At 44.1% G+C, this 18,663-nt stretch overlaps 1 pseudogene; it reads left to right on the top strand.

The window, feature by feature from the left end:
• Positions 1-589: 589 nt before the first annotated feature.
• LOC132628903 (carboxyvinyl-carboxyphosphonate phosphorylmutase, chloroplastic-like) lies at positions 590-17,041 on the top strand (annotated as a pseudogene).
• The last annotated feature ends 1,622 nt before the right edge of the window (positions 17,042-18,663 follow it).

Below are 18,663 nucleotides of genomic sequence, written 5' to 3'. Positions count from 1 at the left end.
AGATTATATCCTTAGATATATAGAAAGAGTTAGCAGATATCCATTGGATTAGTTTACTCCACACAAACTAGTCTTAACATCATTAATATGAACTGAGTTGAAAATGTTTCGTTCCAAATATTTTAGAAATTTGAGGTCAAATTTTACTGAATTTGACTCTTGGAAAGCAATACTCCCTCTGTCCCACTTTGATACAGTTCGGATTTCGAGAGTCAAATAAGAAATTTTTTTATCACGATTTATTCGTATGTCCTTTAAATAGTTTACACTGTTAATTGTTGTGACTTATAGTATTTTTTATGTAGTTTTTAAATATGTAAATTATTTTTTCAAAAAACTTAAAGATTTGACATCCAAATTTACAATCAAAATAAAGAAGTTTGACTCTCAAAATGCATTGGGACAGAGGGAGTATATAAAAGCATTTAGGGACAGGGAATACCATTTTTCGGTGATTTTTCCTGTGTACTATTTGGAGCTTGTTCTGAACGTTAGTATCTTATCCTCCTTTTAGTTAATTGGAGTAATGTGAGACTTAATTATCTTAAGATTTGGAAATGTTGGGAAATTAATTGATGAATTTGAGCACATGTTTTCATATTGTAGACCGCCTGAAATGGCAGAAACAGCACGTTCAGTTTGTGCTGCTGCTCCATTGATTCCAATCATTGCTGATGCAGGTCTATCCTGTTTAATTCCCTTTTCAAAAGTTAAAATATTTCCCCGTTTTTGAGCTTGTTATTTCTTGACAAGTATTTAATGTAGTTTCACTTAAGTTGCCGATAGAGAAATTGCACTTGGGGCTGTGAAAATGATATTTTGTACCGGGAACAGGCAAGCAATCTTGGGCATGATTTAGTGTATCATCTATTTACTTTGCTTGATAAATGTTGGATACAATTACATAAAATTCAGGTCATTTGAGCATTTAATCAAAGGTGAATAAAAATGTTCTGGAAATGCAGTTTCAACAAGTTAAGTTGGCCAAATGAGGCTAAGACAACACAAGAATACAATTGTGAATTAACTCAAAAGCCATATAAGTAATACATCATCATCCATAAACAACAACATACCCAGTGTATTTCCACAAGTGGGGTCCGGGGATATACATTATCCATCTTCAACTTAAATTTCACGATTCAGTAACGTGACTTGAGAAAATGATTTATCAAACTAGCCTTGTTTGCAGACTTAATATATAGTCATAACTCATTAGATTTGTATTGTTGAGGCTTTTATTAAAGTTTATCATAGGATACATAGGGCTGCTTCAAAGAACTGACCGACGGTGCAATTAAGAACAAAAGAGTTGCAAAAGCTACTATTGATTTACCATTTATTCTCAATACTCCATGTGAAAAGATCAAAGCAATATTTAGTGTACTTTGCGTACTAAATTGATAAACTAATTACTGCTCTAGAATAGATTAATTTGGCCAGTTTTTGAGTAGCTGTTATATTTCTAGAACTTTTAAACAATATGCCCAGTCCTAACTGCGTGTTTCATATGGTCTTTATTGATAACATTCCTCTTTCTCCCTTGAACTCAATGGCATGAGTTATTTCAGGGAACTCAACCAAATCAATGCTGCATGTACCAATTTCTCATACTTTTGGAAATCCTTATTTTATTCACTATTTTCTACTGGTGGATCTCTGTTGTCTATGATTCTTCTTATCTAGATTCACTGAACCCTTCAATTAGTTTCATCCTGGATTGGTTTATTCCATAACTACCTCTGTTTGTTTGTTCGTGCACTGTATTGGGGATCTTTTATCATTTGGATTCACTCGTTGCAAACGGATTTATGTTTCAGACAGTGAATAAGTCCTGTCTAAGTGAAAACTGGAATTGAAAAGACAAAACAAGACTCTAGAATTTTGAAAATGGAAAAAGTTTCGCAGAGGAACTACAACCCAAATGTCTCATATATATTATTTCAAAAACTTTTATTCTCCATAGGGCCATTCAATCAGAATTGGCACAACATGTGGTTTATATAATTACCAAGTCCTTCAGCTTTCGATTATTTCACCTTGCAGATACAGGCGGTGGCAGTGCTCTCAATGTTCAAAGAACTATCAAGGATTTAATTGCTGCTGGTGCCGCTGGCGGCTTCTTAGAGGTATGATCTTAAATTGGCAGAAGACATTAAAACCTTAGACGTTAAAGGACTAATTCATGTGTTCTGTTTTCGTTCCAGGATCAAGCATGGCCGAAGAAGTGTGGTAATAGTGCTTCTGCTTGAGATGTTTTTTGTTATGAGCTGAGGAAATATAATTTACATGTCTTTGTATACGGTAAAAATCGGATGTAAGCCAAACCGGTGGAACGGGAACCGGAGGAGGGAATAGGGATGCGCCCGATGCTATTCGCCCTTGATCGAAACAATGCCTGGGCCGAAGCTGAGCAAGGGCACCGACTGATCTGCCTTCTGCATCGCTGAAACGGCCAAGCCCGAGGACTCGGGCTTTCATGGCCGTTGGTCCGAGTGGCCGTTGGTCCGCATGGCCATTAGCCCGAGTGGCCGTTTGTCCCTGTGGCCGTCGCAGACGAGCCACGCGCCAGTGACGTCCAGTCATGGTCAACTACCCACCATGCGTGTGTCAGACGGCGCCGTCAGTCTAATCCCACCAAATCCGTGCAGAACAGTCCTTGTTATCACTATTTTATTAGCTCATGTTGTATGAGAACCATGGGAGTGCCACTATAAATAGAGCACATCCCCTTCCTTTGAGGGAGTTGGCTCCTTTTGTTTTCCAAGAACACTTGTAGTAGAAGAATTCATATATACAATCTCTCTCATTATTTGATTCGGCCAAGGCCACCCGTTGTTGTTATTATTGCATTCCATCCATCAAGAATCGTACAATGTTCGCAAACGTTCATGTTATTAGCAAACTATCATCATTAGCCGTTTTACTAAGGAGCTTTCAAATACTTATTTTCTCTATCTAACACACATCAAGAACAAAGCACATATCCTATACCCACTTACAAATTTAATTGATTATCTGAATCCGGGGTAAACAGTTTGGCACCCACCGTGGGGCTAGGATAATAGTGGTCTTTGGTCTTGATTTCTATCATATTCATCAAAATAAAAAACGTCCCTGCCCATCTCTGCGAAAATGGACTAAATGGCTGACGTCGAACAATTCGGTCATGTCAATAACACCGAGATTGTGGCGGAAAACGAAGGAAGCGGACTACGGGCATTGCCAAACCCCGCTGACCCGAACCCCGTCGATTCGAGGGAGGGGCTCAACCGGCAAAATACCGTGGATCAAGAGAATGCCGCCCTACCGGCCACTGATCCACTAAATACTCACAATTCCGTTACATTGTCCCGGGATCGGGGCCGGAGAGAACCGGACGCACCAAACGACGGTATTAACTTACGTTTAATTTTTGAAATGTTGCAGGAACAGAGGGCGGCAATCGCCGAACAAGGATTAGCAATTGCCCAACTGCTGAGCGGAAAGGGTGAAGCAGGGCCGGAAAAGGAAAAGGGTGCTGCCGAAACCGGAAGAAACGAGGTACGGATGGTTAAGAGCAACGACTCCGGAGCCGGCTCCTCGACCGAGGTTCTAAAGATGCTCGAAACTTTGGCGAAACGGGTAGATTCAAACCAAAAGAGGGTCGGGACATACAATTCTCGGGTGGACCAGATACCGGGGGCTCCACCTTTGCTGAAGGGGCCGAATTCGAAAAGGTACATCCAAAGGCCTTTTCCACTGAGTGTGGCCCCGAAACTGATCCCGAAGAGGTTCAAAATGCCCGATATACAGAAATATGATGGCACAACGGACCCGCATGAGCACGTGACCTCATATACTTGCGCCATAAAGGGCAATGACATGGAAGAAGATGAGATCGAGTCGGTGTTGCTGAAGAAATTCGGGGAAACTCTGTCGAAGGGAGAGTTGACGTGGTATGACCACCTACCCGAGCACTCGATCACCTCTTTCGAAATGCTCGCCGATGCCTTCGTAAAGGCACATGCCGGTGCCATAAAGGTGCAGGCCCGTAAGGCCGATATCTTCCGAATAACTCAAAGGGATGATGAGCTACTGCGGGAGTTCGTCACCCGGTTTCAGAGGGAAAGGATGGAACTCCCCCCGGTGCCAGAAGAATGGGCAGCACAAGCTTTCACAAAGGGGCTCAACATGCTAAGTTCAGTTGCCTCAGCCAAATTGAAAGAAAATTTGCTGGAATATGAGGCCGTGACATGGGCCGACGTCCACAATCGGTATGAATCGAAGATTCGGGTGGAGGATGATCAGTTCGGGCTCACTTCGGTAAAGTTTAAAGTGAATAGAAGTTTCGAGAAATCGAAGAAAGGTTATGAAATGAAGTCCAAATCATCGAAAGAAAGGTTTCGACCATACTCCCACTCGGAGAGATCAAATTTCAAGTCGGAGAGGTCAAGGGAAAGCCCGAGCCACTTCTCAGGTCGAGGTAGCAAGCGGGTCGAGCGCCCGTCAAACAGCCGGGGACTCTCGTTCAGGAGCGATGCCGGAAGTTCCGCCAACAATAAGGGTCCACCGAAGATTTCGGAGTACAACTTCAACGTCAATACCTCAGGCCTTGTATCGGCCATCGGCCGCGTCCCGGATATGCGATGGCCGAAACCACTAAGGTCAGACCCGGGACAACGGGATCCGAGCGTGGTGTGTGAATATCACGGAACCCATGGTCACAAAATTGAGGATTGCCGCCAGTTGAGAGAAGAGGTAGCCCGATTATTAAAAAACGGCCACCTTCGGGATCTATTGAGCGAGCGAGCCAAAAATCACTACAAAGAACGGGAAGCTCATCGAAGGGTCGAACCGGTCGAACACCAGCATACAATCAACATGATAGTTGGGGGTATTGACGTCCCTCGGGGACCGGTAATGAAACGGACCAAGGTCTCAATTGTTCATGAAAAACGCATCCGAGACCATTCGACCAGGGGCTCTATTTTCTTCGATGACGAAGACGCGGAAGGCATCGTTCAACCGCACAACGATGCACTGGTAATTTCTGTACTTGTCTTTAAAACTAAGGTTAAATGTATTTTGGTTGACCCAGGTAGCTCGGCCAACATCATCCGATGGAGAGTGGTCGAACAGCTAGGTTGCTCGATAGGATTGTACCGTTGGCTCGGGTACTCAGCGGGTTCAATATGGCTAGTGAAACCACGAAGGGAGAGATCTCGTTGCCCGTGAACGTGGATGGCACCATTCAACAAACAATGTTCTATGTGATCGAAGGGGACATGAAATATAATGCGTTATTAGGCAGACCTTGGATACATAGCATGAAGGAAATTCCCTCAACACTACATCAGTTGCTGAAATTCCCCACTCCGGAGGGGGTGAAAACCATCCGAGACGAGCAGCCCGCAGCAAAGGAAATGTTCGCAGTAGAAGAGGCAGCTCCCCGGCCCGTGGAGCCGGCTCAGGAAGAGAAGGGTACAACCTGAGGGGAGGTCCCCCAATAGCAACTAAAGTATACTGGACCGGATCCAGTGCATGAAGAGGATGACTTCGGGATGCCCAGATCCTTTGTCATGCCGGATGACTCGGACGCGACCAAGTCAACCGTGGAGGAGCTGGAGCAGATCATCTTGTTCGAGTTCTTACCGGACAGAAAGGTATACCTGGGCACGAGGCTCACCCCGGAGCTCAGGCGTAAATTAATTGTGTTTCTTCAAGCTAACGCCGATTGCTTTGCATGGTCGCATATAGATATGACAGGTATATCACCGGAACTAACGTCACACAAACTCAGCTTGGACGGGAAATTTCCCCCGATAAAGCAAAAAAGAAGGCCCATGGCAGAGCCAAAACACGCCTTCGTGAAAGACGAGGTAACAAAGCTTTTGAATATAGGTTCCATCCGGGAGGTGAAATACCCGGATTGGCTTGCTAACGTGGTGGTGGTGCCCAAAAAAGGTAATAAATTTCGAATGTGTGTCGATTATAAGGATTTAAACAAGGCATGCCCGAAGGATTCATTTCCATTGCCTCACATCAACAGAATGATCGATGCGACGGCCGGACATGAAATGTTAAATTTTCTCGATGCTTACTCCGGGTACAACCAAATCTGGATGCACCCGGAGGATCAAGAGAAAACGTCCTTCATCACCCGCTATGGGACTTACTGTTATAACGTCATGCCTTTCGGGTTAAAAAATGTCGGTGCAACTTACCAACGCCTAGTTAATGGGATGTTCGAAGAACAAATAGGGAAAACAATGGAAGTTTATGTTGACGACATGGTTGTTAAGTCCCTAGAAACAGAGGACCATTTAAAACATTTGCAGGAAACCTTCGATGTGCTCCGCAGATACAACATGAAGCTCAACCCGGAGAAATGTGCTTTCGAGGTAAGGTCCGGTAAATTTCTGGGTTTCATGGTGTCGAACCGGGGAATTGAGATCAACCCGGACAAGATCAAGGCCATCGAGGATATCGAGGTCGTGAACAACATAAAAGGGGTACAGAAGCTCACCGGGAGGATAGCGGCGCTGAGCCGTTTCATATCGAGATCCTCGGACAAGAGTCACCGGTTTTTCTCTTTGCTCAGAAAGAAGAACGACTTCGTTTGGACACCGGAGTGCCAAGAAGCCCTAAGGGAGTTGAAGAAGCATTTGTCCAGCCCCCCATTGCTGCACACACCGAAGACCGATGAGCCATTTTTCCTCTACCTAGCAGTCTCCGAAATGGCGGTAAGCGGCGTTTTGGTCCGAGAAGAATCAGGTACGCAATTCCCTATCTATTATGTAAGTAGAACTTTGGGGGATGCAGAGACCCGTTATCCCCATTTAGAAAAACTGGCATTAGCACTGGTAAGCGCTTCCAGAAAGCTCAGACCTTATTTTCAATGCCACCCCACATATTAGCGGTTACGACATCGAGTACAAGCCTCGGACGACCATCAAATCCCAAATCTTGGCCTATTTTGTGGCAGACTTTACCTCGGCCATGGTCCTCGAGGTCGAGAAGGAAATTTTGCTGAACTCGGGAAAGACCACGGGCATTTGGTCTCTACATACGGACGGGGCCTCGAAACTTAGAGGTTCCAGACTAGGGATTGTCCTTAGGACCCCGGCCGGGGATGTCATCCGACAGTCCGTTAGAACTGCTAGATTGACTAACAATGAAGCCGAGTATGAGGCTATGATTGCAGGTTTGGAATTGGCTCGAAGCATGGGAGCCGAAACAATCGAGGCAAAGTGCGACTCGCTTTTGGTCGTGAACCAGTTGAACGGCGTATTCGAGGTAAAGGACGAACGGATGCAGCGGTACCTCGAAAAAATCCAAGTGGTACTTCATCAATTTAAAGGATGGACCATGCAACACGTACCGAGGGAGCAGAACAGCGAAGCCGATGCATTAGCAAACTTGGGATCCTCGGTCGAGGGGGAGGAAATCAATCTCGGGGCAACGATGCACTTATCAAACACCGCCATAGAAACCGGGCACGCCGAAATATACACAATGGGCTTGACCTGGGATTGGCGCAACAAGTACATCGACTACTTGCGTGATGGTAAGCTCCCAAATGACCCGAAGGAGTCACGATCGCTACGGACCAAGGCTGCCCGCTTTTGCTTGGTGGACGGTCAACTGTATCGACGCTCTTTCCTCGGTCCTCTGGCTAAGTGTTTGGGCCCCGGTGAAACGGAATACGTGATAAGAGAGGTACACGAGGGAACCTGCGGCACCCACTCCGGTGCGGAAGCTTTGGTTCGAAAAATTATCAGGGCCGGTTATTACTGGAATCGGATGGACGAAGACGCGAAAAGTTTTGTCCGAAGATGCGACGGGTGTCAGAAGCATGCTCCGATGATTCACCAGCCCGGGGAGTTGCTGCATTCGATGACCTCACCTTGGCCTTTCATGAAGTGGGGAATGGGCATTGTGGGTCCGTTGGCTCAGGCACCAGGTAAGGCTCGTTTCATTTTGTTTATGACTGACTATTTTTCTAAGTGGGTTGAAGCGCAGGCCTTCGAAAAGATAAGAGAGAAGGAAGTCATCGACTTCATATGGGATCACATCATCTGCCGTTTCGGCATCCCCTCCGAGATAACCTATGATAATGGCCCCCAGTTTGTGGGTGGCAAGGTCAACAGTTTCCTCGAGGGGTTGAAGATCAAGAAAATTGTGTCGACCCCGTATCATCCATGTGCAAACGGACAGGTAGAATCAACGAACAAAACAATAATCCAAAATCTGAAGAAGAGACTTGAAGCATCGAAGCATCATTGGAGGGAGATACTCCCGGAGGTGTTGTGGGCTTACAGAACCACATCCAAGGCGAGCACGGGGGAAACCCCGTTCTCATTGGTTTACGGAGCCGAAGCCCTTATCCCGGTAGAAGTCGGGGAACCGACCCTCCGTTTCAGGTATGCCACCGAGGAGTCAAATGAGGAGGCCATGGCCGTGAAGCTCGACCTCGCAGATGAACTACGCGAAAGCTCGTTGGTCCGCATAGCGGCCCAAAAACAGAGGATGGAAAGATACTACAATAGAAGAGCCAACTTCCGGCATTTCCAAGTCGGGGATTTAGTACTGCGAAAAGTTACCTTGCACACCAAGAACCCCAATGAGGGAAAGTTGGGTCCGAACTGGGAAGGCCCGTATAAGGTAACTGGTATAACGGGCAAAGGATCGTACCAATTGGAGTCCATGGACGGGCAGCGTCTACGTAATAACTGGAACGTGGCCCACCTAAAGAGATACTACTACTAAGGTATGGTCCCCCCGAATTCTCTCGTTAACTTTTCTCCTTTTTGCAAGAAGGCAAGAGCGGGACAAAATGAGAACCCAGATCTGAAAACACGTGTTGCACTCTTTTCCTTAGTACGGTTTTGTCCCAAAATGGATTTTCCGACAAGGTTTTTAACGAGGCAACGAGTACAACGTGTTACTTGACGAATATGAAGGGCAAGTACCCGAATACCCGGTGTCGCATCCTCCGATTGGGGACATAATAACACTCACCCGACCTTGGAGATCGGATAAGTGCTAGGGGAGTACTATGCCACACCAAAGATGACACCGATTAAAACAAACGGAGAAGCTCAACATTTGCTACGGCAAAACTAAGGCCCGGCCATAGCCTCCGAGGTAAGGACCAAACGATCATAATGAATCGTGTCCCATTCAACATTTGCTACGGCAAAACTAAGGCCCGGCCACCGGCCATAGCCCCCGATGTAAAGACCAAACGATCATAATGAATCGTGTCGCATTTTACATTTGCTACGGCTAAGGAAGAAAGAGTTAAAATTCTCATGTGTACAAACATTTTGCAAACACAAGTTATCAAAAGTTGGGATAACAACTCTCTGTTAAATATACTTTGCCCAGTCGATAACCGTCGTATCTCGATGCTGCCTCATTCGCATACCCTACGCCGGGTACCTTGGTCGAAATTCGACAAAGGCAATGAGATCACTATGATCCAAGCCAAAATTTTATAAGCCACCGGCCCCAAAATATCGGATAAAACTGAGGGCACAATGAATTAACGACTATGAGTCGACCGGTCCTAGAACAGACCAACAACTATAGCAAAAGCAGTAAACAAACATTCAAACGAAGAAGCAAGAAGGATGCACTTTTCATTTATACAACGGATGTCTCTTACATCAAAAGAAAAACAAAGTCCTACAAAGGCAAAAAGCAAAAACAAAAAGCAAGGCACAAGCCCCATACTATCCGGCATGACTAGAGGTGGTTGAGTGCTCGGACTCAGTTCGCTCGGAGTCGTCTGACTCGGACCCGAGGGCACGATTGGCTTCTTCCTCCATCCTCTTGGCCTCGAGTATCAGGGCCGGAAGATCCGAGAGACCATGCTCGGCTTGCTCAAGGGTGATCCGCCGAGACTTCCACTTCTCGTACTCGGCAGCAATAGCAGTATAAGCCTCGGCCGCCTCAACACTTCTCCATGTTTCTTCTAAGTCGGCCTCAGTCTTGGCCAGTTTTGCTTCCATATCAGCCCGGTCCCCCTCAAGGACACTTATCCTACTAGTGGTTGTATCCAGCTCGGCCTTAAGGGCATTGTTGGCGATAGCCGCCTCCTCGAGCTCGGTTCTTAGGCCTTGGCATATCCGAGATCGCTCCTCGGCTTTCTCTTCGAACACCCTCCTGCGCTCGTTGGACAAAGCAGCCTCGGACTCGAGCTGCCGGTTCCTCTCGGCCAGGGTTGTTGCATCAACATTCACCGAGTCCAGCTCCCCCCGGAGTCGGGAAACCGTGGTCTCCAGCTCATCTAGCCTCGAAGAAAATTGGGCTTTATCCCGGCTAAGGCCGATCTTTTCAGCCTCAAGGCTCCGGTTATAGTCAGTCATAGCGGCTAGTTCACTCTTCAAACGACGGTTTTCGTCCTTAGCCGCATCGAGCTCAGGACGAAGGTTGGCCAGCACGGCCACCCAATTCAACTCTTCCTCCTTCTCCTGAAGGAGATGCCGGTATTTCTCCGTTTCTCGGCCTTGGGCATCCAGTTGGCCTCGAAGATCATCTATCTCATGTTGGGCGCGGATGAAAGCTTCATTAACCAACACCATACTCTACAGGTAAAACAAGTCAGAAGGCTTAGGCGAACTAAGGATAAAATCCATAGATAAACTGTACAACGATGACAGAAGAGCTTACCCGGTTGCTTGCATGCATACCCTCGTTAATGAGGCACTGCCAAGTGAGCCCGGTCATTTTGCGCTTGTCCGAGTCAAAAATAAGGGGCCGCAAGTAGCTCGCTACGCCCACCGGGCGCGACAGAAAGCTGCAGTCCTCGGGTACGGTGACTACGACCGATCTGGTTCTCCTTGGCTCTACGCTCGGGGCCGGGAAAATATTTACCAAGCTGTCCCTGGCCCCTGATTCGGAGATCCGGTTGGCCGGCCTCGTGGCCCGAGGAATAGGGAGATGACCAAAGCCCGCTGCTTCTCCGGTAGCGGGGGGGGGGGGGGGGGGGGGTGCTCGAGAACATATCATCAAAATCATCCACCCGCAGAGCCGGGGTAGATGAACTTGGAGCAGCACCAATAATTTCGGCAAAGGCCGAGGGCTCCACAGTTGTAGCAGGCTCGTGCTCGGGAGACGGACGAGTGCCTGTAGGGGCTTCGCTCTCCGGTACTGGGGCGGTCCTTTTATCGGCTTCAACAGCAACCGCTTCCCCGGACCTTTTTCTTTGCAGGGGAGCGTCTTCCGAAGAAGTTTCACCTGAAATGTCGACAAAGTCAATCGACCGATGAGGAGCTGGTGAAAGTATTTCTTCCGCACCTGAATGTGGAGCAGGAACCAAGAGACCTTCGCCGATGGAAGGAAGGGGCGGAACGGAGACCGCCTCCTCCGGTATTGAATCCACGGTGGAACGGAGCCGACTCTCCGAACAATGATGTCGGGCTCTGTCTCTTCCCTTGAAGGACGAGCAACACTCCTTGCCTTCTTCCTTTTCGGCGTCTGCCCCTTTTCGGAGGGCCGCTTTCTTTTTGCAGCATCGGAGAGGACACGGGAAGAACCCGTTGTGTCGAATTCGGGCGCCGGTGCTGGAGAGGCGGTCCCCGACTCCGATCTGGTTGCTACCGAGCCCTTAGGCAAACCTAAAAAGACAAGATGTAAGCAAAGATCAAAGGACGAAACGAATAAAGGAGAATGCAGCAGAATAAAAATAGAAGGTTACCGTGATTTTGGGCGGTCCATCGGCCACGAGACAGGTGAGCCCATGTCCGGTCGTCGTAGGGATGCTGGGTGAGGAGCACGGTGACCCAATCATTCAGATTCCGGATGACCGGAGGAACGTACCCATTGGCTGGAAAAAGTAAGAAAGAAACGGTGAGGAAGCAGAATCAAAATTTGACGAGGCAATACTAACGCAATTGTTCGAGACTTCGGGCTTACGCTTGTTATTCCACTTCTTCGGGCAAGGCATGTGCTCGGCTAGAATTATGTCCTCGGTCTTCACCCGGACGTATCGCTCCAACCATCCCCGGTCTCGATCTTCATCCATTTTCGTGAAGAATTGATTCCGGCTCCGCTTGGCCAGTTTCATTACGCCACCCCGGAACAGCCTCGGGGAGTAAAGGCGTATCAGATGGGCCAGTGTGAACTCCTCCTCGGTGTTGTTGGCCAACATCCGGAGACACGCTATGACCCTCCAAACGTTTGGGCCGATTTGAGCCAATGTAACGCCGTAAACCCGGTACATGTCGAGAATGATCGGGTCCACCGAGGGGTCGAGTTTGAGAGTGAAGGGGTATGTATAAACATACAGAAACCCTTCACGATGGTCGGTAACGGATTCATCTGGCCCGGGGGCGAAAACCCGAACTGGACGGGTGTCCCACCCGCAATCGGCCCGGACTATGTCGAGCCTCTCCTCGGTGATAGACGAGGGATACCGCCTCACGTCAAATCCCCTGTCTGAAACGGAGGAAGGCTTCTCGACCTCAATGTCTTTGCTAAAATTGAATTTAGCCGGTATGATATCCGAGGCCGTGGGCTCGAATTTAACCGGAGTCGCAGGCTCGGCCCCCGGGGACGATACCGGTGGAGCATCATGAGAAGTGGATTCAGACATCGTGATAACAGGAAAGAAAGAAGGCCCAAGAGAGGGATTTAAGAAAGATGATGAGACTGATGATGGCTAAAAGAAAGGGAAGCAGAATTGGTTCTTTTGCACGCTGTGTGAATCAATGAACCAGCTGCAGATCAAATGGGAAGTTGATCGTGTGTAGTGGAGATGAAAAAGTGCAGAAAATGGAGTGAAGTTGAAGAAGAGCAAGTGCGTGAAAATGGAAAAATGAGGAGGTAAAGGGCCTTATATAGGCGAAGAAGAGGAACGGTTACCGAGGACGGCCAATCAAGGGACGCCACGTGTCCCGTCATTAATTCGAAGTGACTTGAAACGATGTGAAAAAGGCGGTTGGCAGAGACGAGCCATCCGGAGCGGGACACGTGGACGACGAAAGGGGATGCATTACGCAACCGTTCCGGCCAAAATAAGAAGACCATGACGAGCTGCCAGAACCACCGGTTTTCGATAATTATCCACTTCCCGTTACTCCGATAGATCGCAGATCCGGGAAGTGTGGGGCTATCTGTATACGGTAAAAACCGGATGTAAGCCAAACCGGTGGAACGGGAACCGGATGAGGGAATAGGGATGCGCCCGATGCTATTCGCCCTTGACCGAAACAATGCCTGGGCCGAAGCTGAGCAAGGGCACCGACTGATCTGCCTTCTGCATCGCTGAAACGGCCAAGCCCGAGGACTCGGGCTTTCATGGCCGTTGGTCCGAGTGGCCGTTGGTCCGCATGATCGTTAGCCCGAGTGGCCGTTTGTCCGTGTGGCCGTCGCAGACGAGCCACGCGTCAGTGACGTCCAGTCATGGTCAACTACCCACCGTGTGTGTGTCAGACGGCGCCGTCAGTCTAATTCCACCAAATCCGTGCAGAGCAGTCCTTGTTATCATTATTTTATTAGCTCATGTTGTATGAGAACCATGAGAGTGCCACTATAAATAGAGCACATCCCCTCCTTTGAGGGGGTTGGCTCCTTTTGTTTTCCAAGAACACTTGTAGTAGAAGAATTCATATATACAATCTCTCTCATTATTTGATTCGGCCAAGGCCACCCGTTGTTGTTATTATTGCATTCTATCCATCAAGTATCGTACATTGTTCGCAAACGTTCATGTTATTAGCAAACTATCATCATTAGCCGTTTTACTAAGGAGCTTTCAAATACTTATTTTCTCTATCTAACACACATCAAGAACAAAACACATATCCTATATCCACTTACAAATTTAATTGATTATCCGAATCCGGGGTAAACAGTCTTGGCTTCAATAGCATTGAACTTACTGTCCATCTTTTCTGTCTCTTTATTTAGGACACATGCGAGGCAAACAGGTAGTCCTTCTTGCTCTCCTTTTTTTAATCAGTTACTATGTCTACAGCCAAACTGTACATATGTCTCTGTTAATTTCATTTTTCTAGATGTGCTTTTTGTTCATCTTTTATGCCAATTCTCTTGGGAACTCTGTCTTGTTTCATGTCTCTTTCATGTTATACCTGCAGAGGAACATGCTGCAAAAATAGCATCTGCAAGGGATGCTAGTGGTGATTCTGACTTTTTTCTTGTCGCTAGGACTGATGCACGTGCTACCTCAGCAAAATATGGTCTCTCAGAAGCCATTTCTTGTGTTAGTCTTTACATGGAGGTATGGGTTGCACGCTGTGTTACCTTGCTGATATTGGGTATTCATGTTAAATCTTTTCACAATTAGAAAAAACATAAGATTGAAGTAAAATGAATATTTTGCTTGAATCATATCACGGAATAGTAAGATTGTCTTATCATATTCAATTTTATTTTTCTAGGCACTTCAAATCTACATGGATGCTTATTTCTCCTTCTCTTTTTCTTTATTTTTTTGCCCCTACTGAGAAAAATGTGGCACATCATCAAACAATAACTTAAGTTTATCAAATTATTTTTGTTTGCCACAAAAAAATCCTGTTCACTTTCATGGTCAGAGGAGGCTTTTAGAAAATATGAAGACTCAGTTGTATTTATGAGGAAGTAACAACCACGTTCTTTTGGTTTATTGGTGAAATTTGAGCAGACGAAGCATTAGAAAACTCCTATACCTCATACTTTCTCTGTCTTGCAACAAATATAATCCAGAGGATTTTAAGAACTTCTAATGACCTTTTGCCGTAGCGCTTGTGAGCAGCTCCTGCCTATGAACTTGTTTTACCATGGTACTCCAGTTTTCCAAAAGCACTTGTCCTTTTAAAAGATATCAAAAAATGGAAACAAAAGCTAACTAATATAATTATTTTCTAAGTGCTTTAACAGTTTAACACAAGAAATGGCTTGGATTGTTACAGCTGTTGACAATTTCAATTATTTATTTATTCATAATTGGGTCTGGTGTAATCTTCAACGAGCTTGATCTCTTGCAGTAGATATCTCATGGCAAACTAATGTACAATAAAACCAATAGCAACTGCAACTATTCTTGAGAGATGTATAAGTGAAGCTATTTAACTATATTCCTTTCTATTATATTTGATAATCTAGCATTAGTTTTTGCCTAAGTTGCGCGGACTCTCCGTTTTTGGTGCCGATCCAGTCTCGACAGGGGTCGGGAGCGAGATACGTCCGTGATACGGTCAACCAAGTTTGGATACTTTGACCGGAGTCTATCGACAAATTTGGGGGAAAATTGAGATTTTGATTTCTCAAAATTAAAGATAAAACAGATTTAAGATAAGAGAAATGACATACCTTCAATATTATAGTACTTTTGTCTCTTTTTTGCTGATTCGTGTTTTTCTCTCAACATTTATAGCTCTACTTTTTATAATTTTGAATTTTTTTAGCTGAATCCCTGCACCCCGATCCGCACCCCTGAATCTTAAAATTTAGATTTTGCCGAATCCGACACTCGGATCAGTACCCGTATCGGATACCCGCATCCGAGTCCGAGCAACTTAGGTTTTTGCTCAGTAGCAGGTTATCTTGAAAATCTGTGTTATCAATGTTGGATGAAGTAGAAATGAGTGCAAAATTTCTTTAGAGTATTTGAGATCACGGGAGAATGCATGAGAGTTTGCAGAAAATCAATGTACTTTACTGAAAAGTGATAAGAAAGCTGAAAAAATGTTTCAGCTTGCAGGGCAGAGGAGCATTACAAAACCAGAACTATAATGTTTAATATGTAATGTGAGTTATTTCTTGAAAGTTATGATGGTAAATGAGATGTAATTTCATCGAAAGGGTCCTTGAGGTTTTCGAAAGTTATGTTGAGTCGTTGATACCCGAAGGTTTCAACAATTGCTGCTAATAAGAATGACCAAACTACGCCTGCAAAGTCACTTGAGACTTTTAGCCCAAATATTACCTTTCTTGAATTAGCCTACAGGACCGGCAATATTCTCATTTGTTAATTCTTTACTTCTCATTTATTAATTCTTTACTTTTCTCTGTTTTGATCATTTTTAGTTATATTTACATGTTGCTTTTGTATCTATTATTTCAATTACTTACTATTTTGCTTGCACATTTTTTGCCGGGTAAAATCTCTCTTGATTAAACATAGGTGTATATAAAGCTTGCTTAAATACAATATGTACAAGCAATAGTTTGGTACAATAGTTCTTGAAATTGGCACCTAGGATTTTTACTGCACGTGCAGATGTAGTCTATCCATGGTAAAAAAAAAAAAAAATCATTTTTATTTTTTAGGATTTGGGTTTTGAAATTGCATTACGAATTGGCTCAATTGCAAAGAGTACTAATAAGCTAAAAGTGAAGATGCACGAATAAATACCATTATGGAATACAGCCTGATTCTTCTTACCACTTTCCCATGTCATTGAATGAACAATCTAGGCTGGAGCGGATGCTTGCTTTGTGGAGGCACCGAGGGATGACGAGGAGCTCAAAAAAAATAGGAAAGAAGACTAATGGATTAAGGGTATGTAACATGCTAGAGGGTGGCGTCACAGCATTGCATACTCCAGAAGAACTGAGAGCTATAGGCTTCCATTTGATCGTCATCCATTGACGATTCTTTATGCTTCTGCTCGTGCAATGCTTGGTGTTCTCAAGACATTGAAGGACCAAGGAACAACTAGAGATCACCTAGACAAGATGGCGACTTTCGAAGAATTTAACCAATTGGTCAATTTGGAGTCTTGGTTTGAGCTTGAAGGACGATATTCAAACTGGAAAAATGTGCAGAAATCAACCAACGAGTAACATGAAAAGATTGAAGCCTTTTTCTTGTGAGGTGGTTATCAAATTTCAGAGAAAACTAAGGACAAAGTAATTTCATTAACTTCTTGGAGCTCTTTTATGTGCTTTGTGCGGTAGCTAAATTTTTGGTCTAGTACAGGAATTCTCTAACTGTACCTTGAGCTAAATGGTAATTTCTTAGTCATTGCATCATGCTCCTTTTCATATTTGGTGATACTTTCTCCATTCTCAATTTGTTAAAAATGCGAATAACAATGTAAGAAGGGTAGACAATCGGATGGATCAATTGGAATGCAGGCTATCAAAGAGCTCTTTCTTTGCATGTATAAACTATGAGAACTTGAGAAGGATGTAGCTTCGAAAACATGGCAACTTTGACCCGTTGATGTTAAAAAAATCAAATACCTTCATTTTTTCAATTTATTTTGGATAAAAGTGTAACCTTCTATTCTATCCATAGTGCAAAAAGTGAGATTGTTGAAGAGAGCATTTGGGTCAATTGGTTGTCATACAATTAGCACTACTTTGCATGGTGTAAGACATTAGCAATAGCTAAAAAGCCTAACTAATCTGAACTTATCTTTCTTCTAGTAACCCTTGAATGGAACAGGTCCGTGTCAGAACAATATAATAACTTCTACTCTCTGTCTCAATTTATGTGATATAATTTGACTAGACACAGAGTGTAAGAATGAAAAAAAGACTTTTGAAACTTATGGTCTAAAACAAGTCATAGATATTTGTATGGCTGTAAATCATTTCATTAAGGGTAAAAGACGTAGTTTTGAATAAAATTATTTCTAAATATAGAAATGTATAATTTTTTTTAGGATAAATAAAAGAAAAGTGTATCAAATTGGGAACCGAAAGTAACTCTTTACGAAAATGCAGCTCAAAAGAGTTAGCCGACAAGTTGGTAAACTATCCTATTATTATTTACAAGGGGACCAAAGAAAGGGACAGGGAAAAAGGTGTAGTTTGAATTGAATCCCCGCTATTTAATGGTAGATTTTACTAATATTACTAGATTGTGGAATCATCTCGTGCTTGTCCTCATCATTAATAGAGCTCCAGCATAAATGAGTGAAACATTACGTGTGCAAAATACTTCAGTTGCCCCTCTATTTGTTTTTTTTTTTACTATTGTTCAATATTACCTTTCATTCTTCATATTAAAATTTCGTCAAGGACAAAACGAAATTCTGCGTAGCTGCATAGTACACGGACAAATTGACACTTTTCTCTTTTCAAGAATCAGATGAAAAGCACATGCACGAGTTTAGAGGGTAATCCATATTTTCCTCATTGTTTTTAATTACTTGTTGCGGCAGTATATTTTGTCTATTAGAATCCTTGTTGACACGCACTTTGTGAGTTTTATCACTATTTTAATTGGTTTCAAAGTCTTAAATATTACAATTCTATTTTTAAATTAAGGGTATAAAAGTCATTCAATAGTTAAAGGAGATTTTGGTCAATTAACATTTATATTCATGTTTTTATAATAAATAATCTCTATGAACGTGTCTCCCATGTTATCTCCATTCAATCATAACAAATGATAGGTAATATTATTTGAAATTACATATTATTTGCTTTATGAGGTACAAAAATTTAATTGTGTCCACTTAATACTTTGTATGTCACATACATACATGACACTAACATATATAAGAAGTAATGAACTTGACAACAAACATATGTGCTACATGACCATTTGTTGTTAAAGTATCTAAGTATTCTTTCTAGTAGTAGTTATTAGTAGAAGGTTGCGTCGAAATTTACAAATATTTTATTTTCACCATGAAGCTTGGCAACCAACATCTCATTAATTATCAATATATTTATTTTTGCTACCTAAGATAGCTCTTTATGTCAAGTAACTTT

This window comes from Lycium barbarum, chromosome 2 (genome assembly GCF_019175385.1).
Source record: "Lycium barbarum isolate Lr01 chromosome 2, ASM1917538v2, whole genome shotgun sequence".
Taxonomy (NCBI): domain Eukaryota; kingdom Viridiplantae; phylum Streptophyta; class Magnoliopsida; order Solanales; family Solanaceae; genus Lycium; species Lycium barbarum.
The sequence above is the reverse complement of the archived record's forward strand: the minus strand, read 5'-3'. Positions and strand labels throughout refer to the sequence as shown.